The sequence below is a fragment of the Meleagris gallopavo genome, chromosome 2, assembly GCF_000146605.3.
Source record: "Meleagris gallopavo isolate NT-WF06-2002-E0010 breed Aviagen turkey brand Nicholas breeding stock chromosome 2, Turkey_5.1, whole genome shotgun sequence".
Classification (NCBI taxonomy): domain Eukaryota; kingdom Metazoa; phylum Chordata; class Aves; order Galliformes; family Phasianidae; genus Meleagris; species Meleagris gallopavo.
In genome coordinates, this window is record NC_015012.2 from 14,239,111 (window position 1) to 14,264,873 (window position 25,763).

Below are 25,763 nucleotides of genomic sequence, written 5' to 3' on the forward strand. Positions count from 1 at the left end.
AAAAAAAATTTAGAAATGTTTTTTACATTTTCAAATATAATACAATAAGGATGTATTAGTCAATATGTAAGTAGATGCCTTGTTTTTTTCTATTCTAGAGGCTTCTATTTAATATGTACCGTGATTCACTGTAGTATGAGAGTCCCACATATATGTCAAGAGAGTGTTTGACCTTTGTAAGAGGGACTTATAACATTTGTCACCAAAATGGGTGCTTCTGTGAGGCATAAACTGATCAGTAAGTCAACTCAATTTAGGACTGAACTTTTAGAGGCTTGATTTCTTTCTTTTCTTTTCTTTTGGATTTTTTTCCCCCTGAAAAGTTGATCTCTGGCAAGCCCCAAAAGACTATTTTCTGCATCATTTTTCATCAAAAGCAAAATATCTGGTGTTGCATTAGAAGTTAAGTATCCCTAGAAGCAATGTGAGTGCATTTTTTCATCTGCATATCCTCAAAAGATGGGGAACTTCTAGTATAAAACTTACAGCTACTTTCTAAAACAAAAGTCTGGGTACAAAAGTGGCTTTTGTCTCAAAGTTTGGTAGTTGCCAGCAACGTAATTTACTTTAGGTCTGACAAGGACAAGAGTTGAATTAACTGAAATTGTGAATCTTCCTGATACCTTCTCCATTGCTGTTCACCATTGCTGCAATACTCTGATGCCCCCAGGGGAAAGTCACAATCTAGTGAACCTTAGACAGGAGAGACAGTCCTGAATGCATATAGGACTCTCTTCTCAGAACTTTTTTTAGGAGCTGAAAAAAAATATATATATATATGTCCCAATGGATTCTGACAAAATAAAATAGAAAAATGTTGTGCTTAACAAAAATATTTTTTTTAGGGGAAATGGTATGGAAAATACTTCCCTCTGACAGAATGGAAAAAAAAATTATGGCAAGAATGAGAAAGTTGAGACTGCTTTGAAACAGAAGAAAATAATGAGCCCAAAGGAAGTAAAAAATATGCAGACATTGAGGGGGAGGGGAGAAAGCAAGCAAATCCATAGCACATTTTGAAGTCCTTTCAGAACAAATGTTGTACAGCTATTCTGCAAGTCTTGATTGAGGAACTTGAATCTTGTCTGGTTGGTGAAATGGTAGGTTTAGTTGTTACAAAAGTCAAGTGACATTCATACTGTGTAACTCAGGACTAATGACCATGTAAGACCTCCTAATATATTAATTATTATAGAGCCTCAGACTGTGGAACTTTTTACACAAAGTTAATTATTATCTTGTTAATGAGTGGTCTAATGATAAACAGTGTATAAATTCACTTACTGGGTGGATTTGAGGAGCTAGATACTCATTATATTGCTCAAATTAGAAGTGAATAACCTCTATTTTCCCACAGTTCTTATCCACACTGCTAACTTTAGTGATTGTTTTGCACTGTGAATGTGAATAATTGTAAGCTATTTGCTAACAGATACTTATTAGCTGTGGTTCTGTCCCATCTTGTGTTAAGGCGTTGAAGAATAGTGCCATTCTTGTCTCTCATTTCTGTACACAGAAAACATTTTTCTCTTTCCCTAAATTTTTGCCTCTGACATGAGGAGAGAAGTCTTCACAGCTGTATGACCTCTTTTTATATTCATCACAGGAGAATGTTCAGACACTGGTAAAATAGCAGGCTGACTGTAGAAATGCCTTCTTTTCAAAAGCTGTGGGCCTGCTGCTCTATTTAATCTTTTTAGTATCCAAGAACTGGTTTGTAAACACAGCTTGGTAGATTACAAAGCATTAAGCCTCAGTAATTAAAAGGTATAACAGCATCAAATTCCTCAACAAATAAAAGATAAAACTGGCTTCGTAATTGTAAACCAACTTTTGAACATGGTGATGGAGGAGCAGGACCACATGGCATGAATGCAGATGGATGATAATGTGCCTACAGTTTTTTGGATAAAGGTTATAACGCTGATAACTGGGGAGGTGAAAAAGGTGATAGAGAATCCCACCAGGAATGGTGACCTGAGCTGTCAGAGAGAGGGATGTACTGGATAAAGGTCAGTCCCTGAAAACATCTTAATTTAGAATGGTGGGGATTGGAATGGTGGGGCTTGGATAATTGCATGTCATGGTTCGATGCATCTTAGTGTAGTCACAGACTGAAGTTATAGGCACAGCAGAAAAATGGTAAGCAGCTAGAATCCAAGGATAGTACAAGGTGACGCCACTATCAATAAGCCATTTGAGGAAAAATATAGTTTATTTAAATATCATTCTATAAACTGCCCCCCCACTTAAAAAAAAATAAAAATAAAAATGTAGATACATCTTGCGCTACACACTGGCCCACTGCCTAGACTACTAAAGCAGGAAGAAAGATGTCTTTGTTTCTTACATCATTAGTTTTAGCAGTAAATCTGAAGGATGTTTTTTTAATTAGAAGTAATACATTTTAAACAAGTATTGGGAAAACATTTAAGTCTTTTATTATGCATGTGCAGGAAGTTGCCTTTTTTTGTCCACAACAGTAAGTCATGCTGCTTGCACTGAAGCAGCATAGTGACAGCCTAGGGCTCTGCAATACATTTTACTGCATGGAAACATAACATTTCATAAGCAAAAAATAATGGGCCTCTGCAAGAAATAGACTTGGAGTGAAAAGTGGTATTCTCTGAAGGAATTGTGTGTATGTGCATCTCTGTACACACCCATGTAAATGTGCTATACTTAAGTAGTCTATTTCTGTCCTGCAAAGTAAGCTGAGTTCATTGTGAATGTCTGAGCTTAATGGGGAAACTCTGTTCAGGAAGTCTTTTCCCATTAAAAATAGTAAAAAAATATCACTTCCTCCATGATCAATGGAAGCTTAACAAGAATAAGTTCTTGACATTTATATACTAGATTACAATATTAATATTGCTATTTTGGGAAAACAAACAAACAAAACCCAAACCAAAAAGAAACAACCCAACATAATTCTGCTTGACTCTTTAATCACTGGGTTTACCTCTTTTACTTCTTTTATCTTGTCTGCAAGAACTTAGGGACAGGGACTTGAAATTCTTTATTAGGCTACCTGCTATCAAATTTATCCAAACTCTATACTCTTAAGAGGTTACAGCCAGGCAAAAAATAGTGTTGCCACTAAAGTATTTCAGATAAATATCAGGCTTTCTCTTCTAGTACAAATTGTATTGCAACAAGTATTACTTTCTTTTCATTATCTCACATCAGCCATAGGTTGTTTTCACTTAACTCTACGCATACTTTCAATCTTATCTCCTCGCCACCTAGTGTGAGCATGTTATGTGGAGCAGAGTCAGCCACCTACATGTTCAGTAAAAGGAAAATATGATAACCTTTACATTAAATTAATTCCCTCTGAATCGCCACCATAACATCTCTGACCAGAATTTAGCCTAGACATACTTGGTTGTCAAGGGCACTGTGTGTTTCAGGAAAAGCTATTACAATTGAAAAGCAGCACATCAAAAACCTTTTAGTTTTGGTGGAATTTTACCAGTTGTTAGCACTAATTTTCATGTATTAGAGGCCAGTTGAAATTACTGATGTAAGTAGTGATGATTTTCTTGATGAGAAACTAATAGCACCTTTTAAATTTAATACTAAGGTAGAGAATAACTTAGTTCTCTATTGTAGAAGAACATGCTAAAATTAAAAAAAAAAAAAAGAAGAAAAATTAATTTGTCAGAGTGTCAAATGCCTATGAATTGTGGAAAGGGAATGTAAACAATTAATTACTACAAATTACTATCAGATTTCGGGATGAAGTTAGATGAATGGAGAAAATGACATCACTGCAAAAGCCTGAAGCAAACTTTCAAATAGCCCCTTTCCTTTATGTGTTTGCCCAGGTATTTTTTGCGGTTTTCTTCTCAGTTTGATAGTACTTATCCTGAATTTTGAAATGAAACAGCAATTTAAGCACACCCACAGCCTGAGCTGCTTGTTGGTATATGTTTGTCTATCCAGATCTGAAGGAATCAGGAGCAAGTAAGTAATAGCTTGTGTAGGGTGTTATTATTATAAGATTACCTGATCTTATTTAACTATCACCTTGCCTTGCACTAGCATAAGAACACTATTTTTTCCACTTCAAACTATTCCTGTCTAATCTTACATGTAGTGTTAAATCTTACAATTTAATTTTGTTACTAATGCACAAATGTTATCCTTCCGCAGTGGTACTGATGGTTCTGCTTAGTATCTTTATTAACTGCGACAACATTAGGTCAAAGAAAAACAGCGAGATCCCCACTGCACACGGTAGATGTCAATGCACAGTCTATCTTGTGTGCAGCTTCTGATTTTCAGGCACTCTGCAGAACTCACTCATACTGTGGGACTTGAATTTTCACTGCCAAGAAACTTATTTTTTTCCTCAGAAACTCTTTCAAGGATCAAAGCTTCTCAATATTACATTTTCCTTCCCCAAATATTGCCATATGTTGTGCCAAGGTGATGGGTGTAGCAATTTTAATATATATATATTATATATATTTTTTCAAATTCTATACATACTAAATCTTTCTTATTAACCCAAATCAAGTTTATACAAAAGCATACACATAAACTGTACACAGAAGATTAAAACATGTATTTGTGTATAAATTTTCCATAACTAAAAATGCTTAAATTATTTTCTAGCTCTTTTGGAGCAAGGAGGAGTATTTTTATTTATTTGGTGATTTTCCTGGGTTGTCTTCAAATGTGATTTGCCAATCAGTATTTCTGCTTATGTGACGTATCTCTCTTGAGTTGCACTTTCTTTTGGCTAAGCAGTAGATTAATACCTGAACCCTTTCAGTCCTATTTTTGAGCCATATCTTTCCCTTTCAGGAAGGAGGAATGAATAACTTGAAGTTCAAATGCATATTTATTTAACTTATTTCTATGCAGAAGGATCAGCGTAGTAGTCCAGGTCACATGGTGTGCGTTTCCAAGATGCAGCTATGATTGCCTGCCTTGGTACTCTCCCAGCTGAAGATAAACTTGACTTATGAATTTTAAGGGTATAAGCCAGGGTCTGCAGTCTGACATCAGATGACCAATGTACAGTCTTCAGTGTTTTATCCCTAGCAGTTGCAGCTTCTTCTGTAGGCATGCAAAAAGACGCTGTATTAGAGTTCTTTCCCTGATTTCTCACTGTTCAAAAAACTAATAAGAAAACATGACAGAATATATGGCTATACAATGACTGGGATAGTTTTGAAGAGTAGATCAGAAGATTCTAAGTTCTAGAGCTACTACTGGCAGGACAGATAAACTCTTTTTGCCTTAGTTTCCCTGTATAGAATAACAACATGTACCTTTCTCACTGGGGAACTTTAATTAATCAACAACTGTGCATTGCTATATAGAGCAGAGCAATCTGGCATGAGCAGTTTATTCAATGAATTTAGCCTGCTTGCAGATAATCCTTGAGCAGATGGTGTTATTATCAGCCACAGAGGAAAAGAGTTAAAATCACCCCAGCCTGAACAATTCTGCTCTGTTTTATTTCACTTACAGAATCTTTGGGCCCAAGGAAGTATTTCTCAAAAATGAGGAACCTTACCTTTTCAGCTGTCTGAGAACCACTTCAAAAGACAGCACCCATGGGACTGCTGGAGCTCTTCCCGATCCCCAGGGAGACAGATGGAGGAGGCTTCCATACAGTTTGACTGATCGAGGTCCATTGGGATCTGTCCACACTTCAGAAAAGATTTTACCTTAACCAGAAAGCCTTTTTTAAATGTCTTGGATGAAGCCTTCAGATAACGGACAGACTTTCCTTGACATCAGGAAACAAAACATCATTTTGAAGGATAATACGGAGTCAAGTCAGAATGAGTTTTACTTCAAAATATTCAAGAATTCTATCTATCATTCAAGGTAACAATTACATACCACATAAATTCACTGCTTGCTATTCAAGAGAAAAACTGCTTGTAATTAGGTATTTCAAAGCAGTGTTTCTCATTGTTACTTTGCTTTATTTTTTAATTTTTATTCCCCTGGAGACTAATTTAAGGTTTACGTGAATCTTGAGAAAGGAATATTATAAGCCATAATGTTACACTAGTCATTGCCTAGAAGCCACCACTTCTAAACAATGAGCACAAGGCTATATGGTATAGCCTAATTTATATTTATATATTTATTTAGATATTAACAAATGCAATTTTTAGCCTTGCAAACGAACAGTCACCTAATGTTTGACAGCTAGTGGTTGGTGTGATTAATGGGCTGTCAAAGACAGCCTCTGTTCTGATACAGAAAATATACAACTTGATTGCTCACAGCTAGATAACATAAAGGATGTTGCAGTAGGACCATATCTTTAATTTATTAAGTCAGAAATTGGGTTACATTTCCTTGTCTCTATTATTCCTGTCTACAGCAAACCATCTAACCCTTGAAGTACCTAAATCCCACAGATGTCATAAGTATCACAGTCTGATTGCGTGAGAGTTTTAACGTTCTTGGGAGAGACAGTTGGTATCTGCTTGCACTTGAATGTGCGGTGACTGAGATGATGATGCACTTAGTGCCATCTCCTATTTATGACAGTTTAGATGAATTAAATTGTTTGTATTTAAAAGTTATTTGTAGAATTCGTGATGAAATGCTTGGAAGTAAGTTCTTCTTTTAAGTGCTGAACCTAAAAATACCAGAGAAACTTAGAAAAGATGCCTGTGTTAATACCTTAATCTGAAATTTCATCATTTTTCTAATTTAATGGTGCCAAACATAATGGGCACAAAGTCAGAAGTTGGTTTAACAGGAAAGTCGACACAATCGGAATTGATTTGTTCTTAAATGTAACTTGTGCGGCGTGCAGAGCTGGGGGCGATGGACACCATGCTAGATGCATGGAGGTGAATTGTCTGCATCTATTCTATGATCCATCTTATGAATTTTTCAGACAGGTATAGATAGACCTTCAGAAAGCCATGGTACATTGCGCAGATAAGTTGGGTACACAGAAAATTTATAGCGTTTATGAGGAATAGATTACTTGGAAGAAAAGTAACACAAAGCTTAAATGCTTATAAAAATCATGTCAGTTCCTTTTTAGTAGGTTTGTTGTAACTGTAAGTTACTGTACAACTGTACTGCTACTTTAAAACCCACATGAAGTCTCAAGTCATTTCAGTTGTCATATTCATTTTCTTTCTTGTGTTCTTGTTTATTTCTTTTTGCTGTGCGCTCATCATATTCCAAACTTTGTCTTTCTCATTTGGATGTATTAAGAAGCGCTACCTATTTTGAACATTGTTTTTGTTATTCTTCTCTAACTTAGGCTGCTCTAACTCTAAGGTGGGCAAATATGCCAATGCCCGTTCTAATATATGGGTGGAATAGAAGTATGATCTGCTGTCATTGAGAGGAAATGCTAATTTAAGTTAGCATGGGAATTCATCAGAAGGCTTTTATAAGAGGGAGGAAAATAAAATGCCCTCTCAAAGGAATGTTATATTCTGCCTCCAACTGCCACTGCTCTGGCAATGATAACAAAGAGTGCAAATTGTGTGCTGATATGGATGTATAACAGCTGTGTCCCTTGCAGTGAATCACAGTGAATGCATGAGCTCATGTGTAATATCTCAACCAGCTCTTACAGACTTGGTGTAAAACTGAGTTATATTGACTGCACTAACTGAAATGTGCTTGGCTCTTACCAATCATAGCACTGGAAGACTTGTAGTCCTAGTTCTTCCATTTCATTATCTTTCAAAAGCTTTATGCTCACCAAATGAATAAAAGGAATAAACTGAAATATCCCCCGAGAAGTCTCTTGTGGATAACAAAAGTCAGAGGTGTTAGACTTTCTGTAAGCACCAAATGAAATGTATCTGTTTATCTGATTACTAAATGCACGCTGGGAAATTGGAAGGAGTGATCAGCACAGAAGTGAGAGATGCAGATACTACAAGTTAAATTGGAGGAAGATTAAGCAGTTTGTGTATGAGTGAGCACTGAATAGCTAAAAGTATGCACAAAAATTAGGAAAGCAGAATGAGGAGGTGGATGGGCCAGCAAAGGAGACTTGGAGCTATGCTTTGGCTTTATGCAAAATAGAATTTCTCTTCGTGTCCAACACAAGAGGAATATTATCCCTGTGTGAACCTCTGAGTAACATTTATACTTTGCTCACTGGATCACTTAAATAAAGAACTCTGTCACTTATTCAGAACAGCATTAACTTGAGCCACAGGAATTAATGACCTAGATGGCTAAGGATGCCCATTAACTTCTCAGCCAAACCACAATACAGTCACCCCCACTTCCCCAGAACAAAATGCCAAAATCCCCATCAATTTCAGTGGTGACAGGTGTTTCCTTAGCAGACATCTCTGTGTTGCAGAGGGATTGTACCAGCCTGTTTGTACTGAGGAAGATGCCTCCCTCCGTTCTCTTCACATGAAAGCAAGCAACATGGGAGAGGATCATCTGTTTACATAACGAATAAAAGAAGGTGCACAGTCTGGACTCAAAAAGTGAAGACAAATCATGAAAGACATATAACATGTCTAAACAAGAAAAAGGACAGAGGTCAGGAAGACCCATGTCCTGTATTTAACTGGTGCTTTGTGTTCCTTCCTCTCTAAGCAGAGAGGCCTTTACACATGCTATACCATCTGAAGTCCTTCACTTCTTCTTTCCAACACTGTGTCAGTTTTGCTTGTAAAGCCCCACCACGAAATCACCCTTTTCAATGTAACTTATGATTATTGTCTCCAATTCCTTCTGTAAACTAATATACGAAAGCTTCCATAAAGAAACAAGTTGTACAGCCCTGGCAGCTCAGTGCTGCGGACATTACTAGGAATGAATTGAAGAAAACAGAGAAAACGTGAATGGTTTCAGACTCAACAGCCCTAATTAACAATGTTTGAAAGGGACGTTAACTCAAATATTAAAAATAATCCACTCATATACAAATCTTTGGTGATTGCCATTAATCAGCAAAGAACGCATAAGCTTTCAGAAGGGCTTGTGTTATCCTGCAAGATAGTAGCAGAATCGTGGGCAAGAAAATGAACCTGAGAGAAGTACGGGCCCTTCTCGAGACGCTGCAATGGCATTCTCACACCACAGCACACGCAAAAGAATAATTGAACAACACATTAAAAAAGACTCAGAAGACTGCAAATATTACTGTAAGTTACCATAAGAGAAAGTAAAACTTCAACATTTGTTCTTTCATCTCACCATTCTTTAAAACAACCTGCAAGACAACAGCAGAGTTACAGACTGTCCCAAGTTGGAAGAGACTCATAAGGCTCATCGAGGCCATCTTCGGGCTCCACACAGCATGACTGATTAAAAAGTAAAATAAAGAACAGAAATCAGAAAAATCATGTCAATATGAAAACTCATTAATTAAGTTGTAAGATAGCATTTGGCAATGAGAACGAGTTCAATTACATCAACCACAGAACCAAGAAGGAGGATAAAGAAGAATTTTGTACTTACTTAAAAAAAACACTGAAGACAAGCAAAGCACCTTATCTTCTTTGTCGTTTAGGATTTGAATCTGCTAAAATTTAATTTACATCCTGTCTGATTTATATTCTGGAGTAGTTGTTAATCAGACAAAGCTGTTCCTCTTTCTATGAGAGCTGAGAATAGGGCCTAGGTGTCCCCGGTGGATGCTCAAACTATAGATTCATTTTCATTTTCTGCCTGACGCTCTAAATATTTGAACAACTTGAGCAAGAGTGCAGAGAGAGAGGCACCCTAGAATACTAATTGCCTTTGAACATTCGTTACAAATTGGTCAGTTGTTTGGGAATTCATTTAGAAAGCATGAAAGGTGGATGTTTAAGTCATTCATTAATAAGGAAGGTGAGAGAGGAAGCTGGCTTCCACACTGAAGAGGTTTTTTTTTTTTTTGCTAATCTAAAAACCTAAAGTTGTACCTAAATGCGGAACTTACTGAATATAACCTAAAAAAGAATTTTGGAACATGCAAACTGTGAGAAAGGGCAGCATGTATAAGAAAAAAGAATTAAATTGTATGTAGATCCTGATCTTTATGAACAAACATTTGAGATGTAGTCACGTATGCATACACAAACGTGCTGTAATTTCGATGCAGTAAGTAGACTTTCATTCAGAAAACAAAGTCCATATCACATAGAAGCAAAGGCTAGAATTAAATAAGAGGAGAAACAAAAAACTTGATATTGACAAAAGGGAAAAATTTTAAGTTACTCAAGTAATACAAGCCTCAAGTTGGCATTATTCTGTACAGTCTTGCAACTCTTCATTAGCTACATTCATTTTTGAAAATGCTAACATTAGACTCTTAAGGTCTTGTTGCAGTGCTCAATGCAGATGAGCTGCTCTGTTTGCACTCTAATCTGACCAAAAAAACTGTTCAGTGCTGAATGCAGTTTTACAGGACGGATCTCAAGAGAGTGGAGAAAAGTGTGACGACCATGTCCCTTATCCTGACAGCCACTCTTCTTACAACACAACCTGAGATATAGTTGACTTTCTGGGATGCAAGCACATATGGCAGGGTTCACTTTCATAGACGGAACATCAGAAAAGGTCTAAAGCAGATCATACGGGCCAAGCTTGATACAGTTAAATTCTCAGAAGCTTAAGCAAGCCTAAAGATGCTCAGTGTTCCTCACATGGCTATTTTTGATGACTTTTTTCACCAATATCAGCACTTCTAATTTTGACCAATTTAGCTATTACTACATTTTATCTCCATCAGAAAAGATAGAAAGAAACTGTTGCAGCACCGATGAAGACGGAGTAAATTCAGTCCTAAGAAGATAAAAACATGCATAGGTACTAATTCCAGTTATATAGCAGTTCAGAGGTCTTCTCTGTGCTCCTTGTGATTAACCTGTCTAGTGATACAGGTTTAGGCAGCCGGTCCATGTACTTTATCTTCTGAGAACTATGAGAACACCCAGTGAGTCCCAGCACACCACTTAAAATTACCTGCAACAGCCTGCTTCTGTCAGAGGTTGGAAGCCCGGCCAGCATGACCACATTTCCTCTATTTTCTTTCTGTCAGTCACAGGCCTTCCCTGCCAGAGTCCAGAACACTTCCAAGTAATAAGAGAAGAGTGGAGATCATTTCATCAACTTCTGCACAGATTTCAAGATGATCCATTGTGTATTTTGCACTTCCAAGTAAAACACGGACTAAGAGTAAGGAAGGATTAACCATACAAAACATTTAATGGACATTTTCACCCCGTCACTGAGAGTTTAGCATGTAGATCACTGAAATCTATTTTTACATTTCATGCATAGAACAAAAAAATTGTTAATTTTTAATTTAAAAATTAAATTCCAATGAGATTATTTACTCTTGAATCTTATTCATTGTGGGATAATAATTAAAAGGGATCACGTGTAATGGGTTTTCTACTGAATATTAAATATTGCTGTCCTAATTTTTCTATTATGTATTGCCATCGAGCCAGTGGTGCTCTACAGGAGTTAGAGATAAAGTTGCTTTGGATTGGATAAAACAAAAACTCAATAGTTTTAAAACAGAATATGAGATATCTTGTCCTGATGTAATTAAAATTTACCTACTAAAGAAGCTGAAAGAAATAAACAGGAACATATTTTTCTATTTCATTTCAAACGCATGGGCCAAAGCTACGCACTGGCTGGGAAGGCTGGAATCGGAGTACTGAGAGAGCTAAATGAATTTTGTTTATTCATTAAAACCCAACAGTCAAGACGCAAACAGAGCATCGTCTGCAAAATTACTGTTAATGGAAGGATCGGCATTAAAATCCATCATTTCCTTGAGACTACTCTCATGAAAAAAGATCCGCTAGATTGCATTACTGATTGTTCTCCTTATTCCTTTCTCATCTAGCTGTGTTACAATCACACTGATTGCAATGGCAGTTGATGTAGATTCATAAAAAACCCAAGAAGGTACATATACATAAAACAAATAGTTGTCCAGAATGTTATAGACTGATATAGCCTTCTTTTCAAAAGCTTTTGGAATTACACACATTCTCCTGAAGACTCGCAACAAACACAGTGACTGTGAAACGCTCATTTAAATTGTGCCATAATCCTGCCTGAGGAATTCAAAGTGTTCAAACCACTTAGAGCGCACAAAAACAAGGGAACTGCTGCTGTGCTGTATGCGTGTGATTTCACATTTAGGAAAAAGATCAGCATCAAGACAGTCTCACTTCTGGAATGTGATTTTTCTAATGCTTCTAATTTTTGTGCATGGGAGAAGATGGGAAGAAAATCAAAGTGTTTATAAGGCAAAGGAAAATAAAATGAAAACTTACTTAGCATCAATACCTACAAACAAAAAGGTTATTTTTAAATCTGCAGGACTAAATGATCACTCCCACGATATAATGAAATCCAGAAAATATATTAAAAACCTAGAGAAGGAATTAGCTGTGAATGTAGTGAAAGCTGAAGAAGATGCCTTGAACACCTTAGCAAATAGTTTCAAGTCAGAAGAAACTTACTTTATTTAACGGAGGAAACATACAATTATTTTCAGTTCTCTCCTTCCATTGTATTAAACAATAACAACAAAATTGCCGTGGACTGTATTAAGTTGTCAGTGAATGACAAACTTTACTTAGCTTAGATTTACTGACTCATATTAGATCCCATATCCTTCTCTTTCTCCATAAAACTGGCAGGCCTACTCTGACAGTAGGCTATGTTAGGTGTATGCATTATTATGCAGTTGCCTTTTTTAAGTTTCGTTTTTGCTGTCGGGAAAAATATTCATGCAAAGTCTTGTGTCAGAGATAAGTTTGATTTTCCCTGCATCCAGGTTCACTGTTCACTACACACAGCATCACAGAGAATCGGCTGCTGGTGTATGTAATTACAATCATGCACAACAGATATGCCATGACACCAATAGTGAGGCATACAATTTTGCTTGTTTCTTTACCATATTAATATGGAAGTCATTGGCAATCAAACGGAAGACAAATGACTCGAAATGAAAGCAGGTCATCGAGAGACAAATCCATTTACTAGAATTTAACAAAATACTACTAAAAAAAGAAAAAGTATTCTAAGAAAAAAGACACTCGTTAATTTAGAATTTATCTCGCAAAGATGAAAGGATATAAGATTGAAACACTGTTTAGCAATTAAACTTTAAGTTTTTTAATATAATACTTTTAAATTACTTAAAATGCTTCACAATAGATCAAAAACAACAATACCATTTATTATTACCTTCTCACAAAAAATAAAAAATAAATTTCTTCAAGCAAAATACAATTAGTCGAGTGAACTGATTTTTTTAGTTAAACGCTATCCACCTTGGACAAGTAAGGACTAGTAGTCTCCTATCTTGGCTAAATATTCACAAACCAGACCTTTGTAACAGGATGATCTATCTTCCAAGAACAAGAACGGCAGTCTTCTCTATATGGGATAAATAATGGCTCTTCACATTCGTTCACACTTGCTATTTTCAGTCAGAAATTCAGACTTTCCCAACATCTTTAGATTTCAGTGAGAAGTACTACTGACAGATGTTGGAGACATCACACAATTTCAGACCGCCTGGATTGTTAGTTACTGTTTGACAACTTTTAAGCCAAAATGTTCATCTGCTGATGGTACTCAGATATGCACGAACAGGTTTCTCTGTCAACAACACACTAAATTCAAATCCTTATTTTTGTTTTTCACAAAGATCTTTGTGCTTTGTGGGAGTTTTCCTAACTTCTGCTGTCTACTTGCTACCAAAGGATGTCAAGATGCACAAATCCAAATTACCTGCAAGTTTCAGGCTCGGTATTTTTCTTCCCCCCACTTGTTTGTCATTTTTTAATGTGAAGACTTGTAAACTTAGTGCTGTTTTGTCCTCATTGTGTAATCCTAACAGCTTTTCTCTTGAGCATTGAAAAGTGCAGTTTTATCTCCTCTCTCCTCTCCTCTGGCACAAATGTACACAGATGTGCACACACACATGCAAAACTATTTTATTAAGGCTTACAACTGCCTGCATTGACACTTTGGGCAGAAGTTCACACTAACAAATAGTCTGATAAGCAATGACTTGCGATTGCAGCAGCGGCATGTGAAGGTAGTGACAGCTCTGAAGTCTGAAGTGCTGATTGAAAATATGCATTTAAAAGATGCAAACTTCCAAAAAAAGTGACAGTTGCTGTGTTGACAGCAATTGATACAGTGTTAAGCTTACCATCAGAACAGGTTAAACAGCAGGATTTCCAGTTCATTAGACTTTTTTTTTCCCCCCCAAGCTCTTCAATAAATAACCTTTTCTTTCAGTTGGCGACATGGAATATTTGCCCATTTCACTGCTAATAGCAAAAGCAAAAAGCACTTAAAATGTTTTCCAAACCTTGCCACAGGCTGCAGCAGCGGATTGAGACATTCAACCTCCTTCAGACCCCAACTATCCAAGTAACACTCTGTAGACAGAACTTACTGATAGCAACAAGCGGGCTGAAATCCACCAAAGAACTACATATTGCTCCTTGCCTTACTCTATTCAAGTATACATCATGTCCTCACCTTCTTCTCCCTTTGCATTTCCCCAGTACATCTTTGTCCAAAGTAGAAATCACATGCTGTTGCTGAAGCTACACACTACCCCAAGCATCTAGGAAAGTATCTAGGGACTCTGCAGTGCCTATCTGAACCATCGAGCTTCAACTTGAGATCCTCCAGTTTCTTACAAGCTACTCAGACGCCACAATTCTGGCGTAGCAAAGTACCAGATATCGAGATTTTTCCTCACCTTTTTTTTCCTCTGGGTCACCTTTCTCATCAGAGGGTCTGTCATGTGCAGGCCGTGGAGATGGATCTGCCACTTGCGTCACTCTTCTGATGTCAGAGACCTTCCTAGATTGCACCCTGCACAGGCAGCAGAGCTTTTCACAGTGTGCTTTAGGCCCAACAACAGGGCTTGCTCTTCCTAATTTCCATTGGGTTTCATTGTTTAAGCCCTGAAAACCATGGGTGGACGCTGCATGAAGTGTGAAATCAGCTGTGGTGCTGGAGATGGCTGGAAGGCCATCTTTTAAACACAACTAGAAAGCATTCCAAGAGCTCGGAAGGTTTGCCAGACTCTCTGTGTAAGACATGCTTTCTTATATCTTGTTGATTTTGGAGTGGCAGCTGCTTCAGTTTGTTTTTTCACTTGTGTCTTCAACTGACTTCTGGTAAAACTGTGATTTCTTATTCCCAATGCAGCTCTGAGCTGCTCATCAGTCAGCAGTAGTCGTCAGTGCTAGAATTTGCACACATGTAGCAAATAGGAGAGAATGGAAGTTACAAGACCTATTTCTTTCCATCAAAAACCACTGTCAGTGCGTCACTTGCACGCTGTGGCTGGTTTCTCATGGCCTGGAAAGGCTGTGTCACAGCTGTCATTAGCATGCTGGAGAACAAGCAGTACTCACGTAAGCATTCTGACAAGCTGCCTCTTCTGCAAACGCCAATCAATTGCCTTCCCTGTTGTAATTCAGATTCCTCCAGCCTTGGCAGCAGATATGTAATCCAGTAGATGAGGCATACTAATGGCTGCAGAAGATTTAGTGCAACAAAAGAAAATAACAGTCAGTGTAAAAAGCATTCCCAAGTACTCTCTGCAGCCACACCGAGGAAGCTAACTGTACAAACGGAAAGCCCCCTACTGTCTTTCTCATGTGATAATGAGAATGAAATACTGAAGATGAATATGAGGTGTGCATCAATTTATCTTTTGAGAAAAACAAGGAAAGAGAGGTGTTAGTAATATTTCACCATAAACTATCCAAAATCAAGAAGCACCAAAGCTAAGATGCATTCTTAAAATCCAACAGACAGCTATATCTATGTATTTTAAGTGTTTAGTCTCAAGATTATTTCAATATTTGTCTGAACTTGTTGTACCATATATTTCGTTCAAAATACTAGCTAAACTGTCTACAAGAACGGCATTAAATACAGGATCTGAAATCTTCCTGCATGCATTTCGTGCTTCTGAGTTATTGTCTCACCTTGCATGTCATCGTTACTGTAGTAAATATGCACAAGAGGTTGTCAAAAAATAATATACAGAGGCTAAGGGAACAAAACAGCGCCTACAGAGATGTTCGGCGCAATGGTTTAAATGATCCAGAACAAGGCTGGCGTATAGAATTTAACTCTGAAATAAGACTGTTCTATATATTATTCCCTCTGTCAAAATACTGTATTTCTCAAAAGAATCACAGCTCAAACTTAGAGATGAAAAAGAAGAGATGCTTCAATCCATTAAACTGTTATTATGAAATCGAGGCATTATTATGAAATTGTTTGTAGTAGGTAGAGCTAATACTCTGTCCTATACATTTAGAGCCACATTAAAGAATTTCAAAAGTCTGTGATCTGTACTAGTTTGAATCCTTCTTTTTGAAAATAATTTCATAGGGGTCTCGATATTCCCTCAACAGATGGGAATTTTGGAGGCACAGACAGTGTGCAAAATATTTTGTCAAACTAAGAAAATAACTAATGCCAGGATGCTTTAGGTCAGTGGACACAACCACCTCTGCTCTCAAAGAATTTGCGTGGTTGCACAGTTTTGCTCGGGATAGGGAGTATTTTTCCAAATAAGCAGACGTGGTTCAAGAATTAACACAAGACCAGGATTATCACCCATTGTCAAATTGAGGCAGTTATCCTGCTCTGAAGGCCGCAAGTGTAAAAGCATAGACAAGAGCATAAGAGCATTGCCAGACAACGAACCCAAACAAATATGCTAAAATAGGCATAAATATATATACACACAGATAACAAAAGTAAGGTACTCAGCACCTTTATTTTTCTATGTCGTATCCAATTACTAGAAAATTATGTCAAATGCTAAAACCAACAACATTATTCTCAAGCCTATTTTGTTGGGCACTGTCAAGTACCTACAGTCATCTTCATAATCATAAGATGATGATGTGCACTATACATCACACTGTAGTATTATTCTACTAATTATTGAACTTATTAAAAATTGAGGTGTTCCTTCAGCATGGTTCGGGCATCTCCTCTAGCATATCAATGACACATCCACTCAACCTGGAATAGTAGATCTTCTTATTGATTATGGCAATTTACGAGTAGTTAAAACAAAAATTGTAAACCTGTTCCCTTACCAGTGCAAACACTGCACGTGTGTGCTATAATTTTTGTTGTGTCCTGCCATTCTAATATTATCCAAGATGGGAAAAATAATGGCAAACAAGGGGAAGTTTAAAGCACAAGGTAACGATGCTTCCAGTAGTTACAGGCTGCGAGCAGATCATCACAGAATAGTTACAGAGTCACCAACGCTGGAAAAGACCTAAAAGATCATCCAGTCCAACCATCCACCTATCACCAACAGTTCTCACTAAACCATATCCCTCAACACAAAAACCAAACGTTCCTTGAACACCTCTAGGGTCGGTGACTCCACCACCTCCTTGGACAGCCCATTCCAGTACCTGACCACTCTTTCAGAAAAGTAGCATTTCCTTACATCCAGCCTAAATCTCTCTTGGCACAGCTTGAAGCCATTCCCTCTAGTTCGATCACTAGTTACACGAGAGAAGAGGCCGACCCCCAGCTCACAACAACCTCCCTTCAGGTAGTTATAGAGAGCAATAAGGTCTCCCCTGAGCCTCCTCTTTACCATCCTCAGAAAAATGAAATCCCAACTCCAGAATATGAAAGCTGTGTAAGAAGCTATTTTTTGTCATTTCTGCATGAATCAAAAGTCACCAAAATGTGCAGTGCCAATCAGCAGGACTATTTACATATTTGAATGTAAATTTGCTGAACAGAATAAGCCTGTAACAGGAAAAGATTAAATCACATATTCTGACAGTAATCATTACGAGAGTTGGATTGAAAACGTATATGTGCACATAGCATATATATGTTACGCACAGCTCACACTGAAATAGGGTTGCCTCCTTTTCCTTAGATTGTTAATAACATCAAATATTTGCATGTGAATTAAACGTATTCCAATAACTATTCAATATGGTTCAAAATATCACTACCGCTTAGGTGCGTTAGTATTAACATCTGTTTGCTAATAGCATAAAATTTTAGCTGGTTCCTCAGGACCCGTAGCAATGCAAGCTGCTTCCTTGCCCAGTGAAAAGCACATTCAATTTTGTCTTTTGACAAAGTCCCACAGACTAAAACAACACAGGTTTGTTCTCTGCATTGAAGAGGCTTTGGATTACTATATTCAGATCCCAAAAGCATAGAGTTTGCTTTTAGCCATGGGAAGAATCTCAGACTACACTGCAGATGTCCTTGGAAAATTCTGGATAACAATACTGTTTCTGTCTGTAACTTCTAAGCCAAACTTGGTTCTCATTTACATGCATATGTGCACTTGCAAAGAAGAACACGCCAGTGTTTTCACAACTCAGTTTGTACATACCATTGTTTCCCAATACATAAAATTTTCACTGGTTAAGATGAAGCTAAAAGTAGAATTCATCCTATGACTCAAACGGTCATTTTTCTTCTTCTTTTTGATAGTACGTTTACTAGGCAGTTTCAAGATGTAATCACAACTTTATGGCAGTTGCTGCACAAATAATTTCAGCTGAATAATAGTAACTTTTTCCTAATTTTGCAGGTCCATTTAAACAATGTAATTAACTATACATACGTATATATATACACAGAAGGAATAGCCTTCTATGCCAGATTCAATGCAACACACTGAAATCCACAATGCATCACTGAAAACAAAGCTGCTGTCTAATTCATATTAAAGCACGTAGATAATTTCATACCTAGTTTACCAGAAACCATGCATAACCTTATCCTTTCATGGAGATGTGAAGAAATGGGGGCTGATACAAGGAAATCGCTTGCTATTCTGGAGATCTCAATTGCAGTTACGTTTTCAAATATATTTGCCCCTCCAAACGGGCCTTGATGGAGGTTACTATTCATGTACTCATATACCTTCTAAGATGGATATGCACGCACAGGTGTGTTGAAAGTGCAGCACAGAGGCCCATGGGCATGTTAAAGCTCAAATACGCACGCAAACTTGCTCCTACATGATATTTAAAATGAACACATATATAAGACAAGTAGATACTTACAGGTTTCTTCAACTTGAAGAAATCCACATACTAGTGTCTGATCTTAATTTCTGGTGTTATTTAGATAGCATATCAGAAATTAGATCCACGGGGTTATTGAACAAGTTCTAATGAAAATGCCTGTACTTTTTTTGCTTTTGGCACCATAAGCAATGGGCAACCGTGAAATGTAGGTAGCATATATATGAAGTATAGAACTAGTGGAAAATTTTCTTGATAAAACAGTTTTCCTCTGAAAAATACATATTTGACTAAATTATGTTTTGCAGAAACACTGCTTCCAGAGCAATTCAATAAAATTGTCAAAACTTAATTTCAATTGGGTTGAAAATTTCATTTTTTACCACAGATAGATAAAACATTTTCAAGTGAGTTAACATGGATTTCTACATCCACCTACATAGCCCTAATGTCTCAAGAGAACATATTCTTCTTACAATTTGGGTTCAGGCTGCTCCTGGAGTGCACTAACAACGACTTTCTAGTTCAGAACAGACCCACCAGAGGTGCAACATTGCCAGACCTGGTGCTGATCACCGCGGAACAGTTCATTATAGAAGTTAATATCAGAGGCAGCCTGGGCTGCAGCACCCTGGATGAGTTTGTGTTCTTAAGGAAGGTGGGCATGGCAAATATTGGAGTCAGGATCTTGAAATTCAGGAGAGCAACCTTCAGATCGTTTAAGGAATTGCTGGATCAGATCCCCTGGGAAACCAGGGTGGCGAACTGAGAGAAATAAAGGAAAAACATAAAGGAAAAACATAAGCAATGGAATCAGATATAGGTGGCCTGGAAGGAATGTAGGGGTGCTGTTTGGATGTGCAGCAATGCGATCAGGAAAACCAAGGTAAGAGATGTGAAAAACAAGGCTATCTTTAGCTATATTAGGCAGAAGAGACAGGCAAAGGAGAGTATATTTCCGCTGATAACTGAAAAGGGAGAGCTGGACTCAAACATGGAGAAGCTCAGTTACTCAACATGTTGGGCTTGTTTAGCTTGGAGAAGGAAGGTCCTGAGGACACCTCATTGTGGCCTACCAGAACTCAAAGGGAGCTTACAAGCAGGAGCGGGATCAACTTTTACATGGTCTGACACCGATAGGACAAGTGGGAATGTCTTTAAACTAACAGAAGGGAGATTTTGGCTAGATGTTAGAAGTTATTGCTGAGGGGGCGATGAAGCCCTGGCAATGCTGCCCAGAGATGTGGGTGCCCCATCCATGGAGGTGCCCGAGGCTAGGTTGGATAGGCCCCAGACAACCTGAGCTGGTGAGGGGCAACCCTGCCCATGGCTGGGGTTAGAACTTTAGGGACCCTTCCAAACAAAGCCATTTTGTGATTCTACAATTCTATGATCATCATTAAACTAAATGCCCTACTTCTAAGAATTATTGGTAATAGAGACCATAATATGTGCATCAGAATTTAGGAAGTTTCTGCAGCGTAGACTTTTCATCCCGATGCATTTTATAAGTGGATTTATCTATAATAAATCTATGAAACAAATGCATGCAGAAACAGATTTCCGAATTTATTACTTCGTTTAGTTAAGCTTCAGTAAGGTTGCTGAGGTAAAGCTAGTATCAGGACATGGCATATTGTACAGGCTTTCTAGATTTTTCTAAGCAATAAAAATAAGTCATAGAAATGTTTCTTGCTGTGTTGAGAAGGCTTATGGGTAATTACCAGTGCGGCCATTCTCACAAACTTCAGTGTTTTAGGATTACTTCTATATTTCATATTTCTGTACTAACAGGCATCAGCAATAAAAATGTGGAATCCAAAGAAAAATGTAGTAGTCCATAAAAAGAAATTGACATTATCAGTATTATTTGTGAAGCAGTCATACTTTTTGTTTTGTTTTTTTTTGTTTTTGTTTTGTTTTTCATTTCTAAACATTATAGAGATCCAGCCTGTCAGATCTACAACTTTCAGAGATCTTGTCACAGGACTGTGAATTTCTATCCAAACTACACAAAGAAAGACATAAATCCTATGTAGAAACCTCATTCCTACAACAATCCAGCAAAAAATTGAGACAGCTCTCTCTCATTGTCTTGACCAATTACCCATAAAGGAGAAGACTTTCTTTCTACATACCCATACAGAATCCTTTAATTTTTACCCTTACCCCCTTTTTGGAAAAAATAAGACTTTTCAAACTTTCGTAAGATGTCAAATTATGAAATCTTACACCTCAATATGATGATAAACCAATCTGAGTTTTAAATATTGTCTGAAAATATTTGACAGCTGAAGACTTAAGCTCACTGTTAGAGGTTATCTTCATTTCTAATGCTGTACTTATTTCAAGATGAACCAATAAGTTTTTCTGTTTGTACGCTGCTAAACACTCATCATAATATGTAGTTGTACTTTTAAGATTAAGAAGATTAGAACTATTTAAGGATACCCTATTTATCTTGCTGTCCTTGTAGACAAAGTTATCAGAAGTTATGGATGTCTGCGAATTATCAAAAGAAAAATGTCTGTAATGAGAATTACAGCAAAGACATGTAATGAGTAAGGAAAAGCAATTTAAATTCAATAGAAAAAAAATTAGATTCCATAATGAAAGATGCTGTCATATTATACGATGATACTTTATAATAAAATGACAATATATTTTCGTTTCAGGAGTGATCTGGACCAGGCGGAAATAGAAAATGTTTAAGGAAAACACTGTGTGAACACGATGACTCATCATGTTTCTTTTTGGATAAAGATATAAGCCAAATCTTTATGTAAAAACTGGCAGTTTTCTGTTATTCTTTCAGAAGGGTCTTTAGATTTTAATTTGAGCCACATTATACTAGCATAACTCATTGTTTACAATAACTTAATGATATGGGCAAAATACTTTTTTTTTTTAATAATTCCAGTTCTTTTTAAAGAAATTGCTCTTTAAAAGCTTAAATAAATGCTTAAATAAATGTCTTAATAGCGCAAGAAAGGATCAAAGAAGTTATACATTCTACCTCACAGCATCCATACTGTAGCTGTTATGGACAAGAGGAAAAGCCTGGCCCTTTGGAGAGAAGCCTGTGTATTATGTATTTTTAAAGGCAATGCTCACTGAAGAAAGAAATTCCCAGAGGCAAGTCATCGCAATACCTTGAAGTCTAGCTAACTTCAGATTATATTATCACGCTTCTCTTAGCTCAAGCTGATGAAAACCACACAAATACTTATCTGTATGCAGAGAATACAGTTTTTTATGCTAATTAGATTAGAAAAGTTTGCATGTGAGCAGGCTAAGGAGAAAGCTAGGAACCTTGCAGGCTTCTCAGCTCAGATGGTGCTCCAGATGAAATTACAGAAAAGTTTGGAATTGCAAGGGAGGAAAATAAGAAACAGGTGCAAATATATATATATTATATAAATATATATATTTGTATATTTTATATATATATTTATATATATTTCAGATCCCCAGAGACATGCTAATTAGTGTTTATGTAGTGCCTCGTGATTCAGTGAGAAAACAGCTACTTCAGAGTGTGGCTGTATTTACCTGTTCCTCTCTAGCTTCCCTCAGGGCAATAGATAAATTAATTTTAAAGAAAAAGAGGAAGGACAACTATTGCTAAAGAATGACTTAATCTTATTTGTAACTCCATTTTAAATCTTCACCACATTAATTGATGTTCTGGATGTGTTCTCTGAAAGTAACGCCTCTTATTTTACTATGCTGGCCCACAGCGTCAGAGGTAAACATTGGTGGGATGGCAGTACAGGCTGAATCGTCCTACTGGTATTCCATTACATTTTGTTGCTGTGCAACAGATGGAAGTAGAGGGGCAGTCTGACAAAATAGTGTCTAACACTGAAGTGTGTATGGAACCAAGGGATGTGATTGAATTCCCAGATAAAGGAAAAAAAACAGCCCCCACCAACACTTCCTAACCACTTAGGAAAACCCAAGAACAAACAATGGATATGAGCAATGGGTGGTACACGTCACCAGGGGTGACAGTGACATGAAAGGTAAGACATGTTCTGGACAGCCATACAGATTTCCCTGAGCACGGCACGCAAGCTCTTGTTCACCACAGGCAAAAACGCACAGCTATCGGTGGTGACTGTGTTTTGTAGCTGAGAATTTGTTCTAATAGTGTTATTGCGGTCTTTCTATCTGTTGTAGTTTCCACTGAAATAAATACAAGGAATTACTTTTAGAGTGACTTACACAGAACGTTAATAATACTGATAAGAAAAAATATCTATATTCTGCGGTCTTCCTGAGACAACTGGGTTTGCTAATAACATTGCAATGTGAAATGTTATGGTCCATGTCATGCAGGAGGTGCCCTGATTCAGGAAAAAACAAACAAACAAACAAACAAAAAAAATCAGCATAAGCCTGCAGCCTTAAAAACCAAAGGTTTTATGAATAAACAAACAACAAAATAGTTTATTACCTTTCTCAGCAATCTGCAAATGAAAACTGCAGTTTGATCACAGATGTTGCGGGCAATGCTGAAGTACCAACCTGCTGAATTCACAGAAACAGTTTAATGTGGTTTTGTTCGCTAAGCAAAGTAGTCTGCAAATAAATAATTGGAGCCCTACCTCAAAGTTTAGCAGAAGAACTAAAAGACATGGTCTGGGCTATACACAGCCTGCTGTGTTTCCTATTCATTTAAGGAACAAGGAGTGTAATTTGCTATTTATCTTTTTCAGTTACTGCTTTTTATTTCACTGAAGCATAACTATGAAACCAAAATATGTGTTTAGTAATCTGATATGAAAAAATCAATCATGCTGCAATTATTTGTACCCAGGTATATATATCCAACAATTGTAAAACAAGTAGTTAATTGTGATTAGTTTCTTATATAGTCTGAACACAAGAAATTAAAGTAAATTCTAATGTTTGTCTCAGAATTTTATGCTGGTAAACTACCTTAAAGATCTGCAATTCAATCACATTTGCTGTTCAAATAAACTATGTTATTTAGCTCACAATTATAAACTATGTTGTACACGACTGCATTGTTATCCTAGATTTCCTGCGTGACGAGAATTAATGTAAGCCATTTAAATGCTATTCTTTGCATAAACTATCAGAGTGGGACCCCTAAAATAGGAGACCCATAAGTATCTAAAATAACAATTTCATCTCTCCCCAATGTGACGTTATTGTATATTAAGATGAAAGCCTAGATAGGCATCTAAAATGAACACCTGAGTAACTTTTAGACTTTCTTTGCTAATGATATGTGGAGCATCAGGAAGGAAGTGAGGAAAGATCTTGCTCCCTATATTTTAATAAAGATGTTAAAGTTTTCCCCAGTGTAACAGTGAACAGTCATTTGGTTTAGAAAGTCAACTTCCTGCAATAAAATAAATTCACATTATTAAAATATTTTGGAATTTCTTTATTAAAAAGAAGCTAAATTTGTTAACTTTTACAATCGTTTATGTCATGAGATGACATCTTAGCTACCAATACCAATAAACTTTGCAGACACTGACTTGAGAAATTATGGCTATGGACATAGATGGCTTGGTTGTTTTTAATGTAGTCACATCAGCTAATCTAAAACCATATGCTGAACTATAAAAAGCTCACCTGACTTCATACATTACTAATCTGTGTTGTGTTACTAAAGGTTTTGTTTTGCTTCTTGCAATGAAAGGCCTCAGAACCACTGAATGTAATTTACTAAGATGTCTTTTAAATTTCCCTCATGATCTAGAGCTGGTGATGAGAAAGAAATATGGAGGCTCCACAATTCTTGAGAACCTATAAAACACTGTTCCTACTTTAACATTTATCAATTTTTAACTACTACTACAAGGCTTCAAGCAATCAATTATTACCCAGTTCAGTGAGAGACACAGAGCTGTACCAGATAAACCAGAAATCAATTTTACTGTCTTGTGGCTGGTTTCTAAATACATTTCTCCTTACCACACCTAAAAACGAATGAATCTAGACTATAATTATTGTTATAGTAATTATTCATTACAGACACAGCAGAATTTCCTAATTACTTCAAAGGAAGTTAAAAACTCAAAAATCAGATAACTTTGTTTGTTGAGATCTAAATGTACTGTCCTTTTATTATTCCCCTGAAAAAAACAGAAAAATCTTTTATTTTTATTTCCCAGACTATTGCAGTGAATCTAAGAGATTTCTCATGGTAAAGAGTCTCATAGCTGTTATTATATCATCCTTTTGGACTTCTCTCACCATACAGAAAATATTTTTCGAGCATTAGGCTGCAGTATTCTGTTTATGAACCATGGAAGTTACAATCGTAATTATCAGCATTTTAATGGAATACAGAATGAAACCTTACATGAAATTCAAAGCAAATGCTGAGCTTTTTAAAGAGACAGCGATATGAAAATACAGACTTGCTTCCATGCCAGCCTCTTCCTGTGGATTTTTGTACCTGAGTCTGACTCTGCCTGACATCAGCTGAAATGCTGTGAGCAAATTTGGAGCTTATATAACTTTTAAGACATTATTTTTATACCTTCCCTGCAATTAATGTCGAACAGCAGTAGACAAGTTTTAGTGAAATTTTTCACTCCAGAATCACAGAAAGACACAGAAGGGACCTCTGGGAGTCATCTGGTCAACCACCCTCTGCAATTTAGACTATTTAGATTTGATCGCCCACACAGAGGTAGCTTCTGAGTATCTCCAAGGGTGGAGACTCCACAGCCTCTCTAGACAGCCTTGTCCAGGCCTCGG

At 36.9% G+C, this 25,763-nt stretch overlaps 2 long non-coding RNA genes across 6 annotated transcripts in view; one reads left to right on the top strand and one right to left on the bottom strand.

The window, feature by feature from the left end:
* Positions 1–854: 854 nt before the first annotated feature.
* Positions 855–25,763, bottom strand: part of LOC116216293 — a 43,436-nt gene continuing 18,527 nt past the window's right edge. For 2 of the 5 annotated variants that reach the window (XR_004158775.1, XR_004158777.1), the window contains 4 exons: positions 23,476–23,549; positions 10,927–15,504; positions 5,534–9,281; positions 855–5,070 (listed from right to left, as the gene is read on the bottom strand). This is a non-coding gene — a long non-coding RNA (uncharacterized LOC116216293). The remainder of the gene's footprint in view (positions 5,071–5,533; positions 9,282–10,926; positions 15,505–23,475; positions 23,550–25,763) is intronic. The other 3 variants (XR_004158779.1, XR_004158780.1, XR_004158778.1) reach the window with 2 other exon arrangements.
* LOC109365871 lies at positions 5,762–13,657 on the top strand. The gene is made up of 2 exons (XR_002111681.1): positions 5,762–5,850; positions 8,327–13,657. It is a non-coding gene; the product is annotated as an uncharacterized LOC109365871 (long non-coding RNA).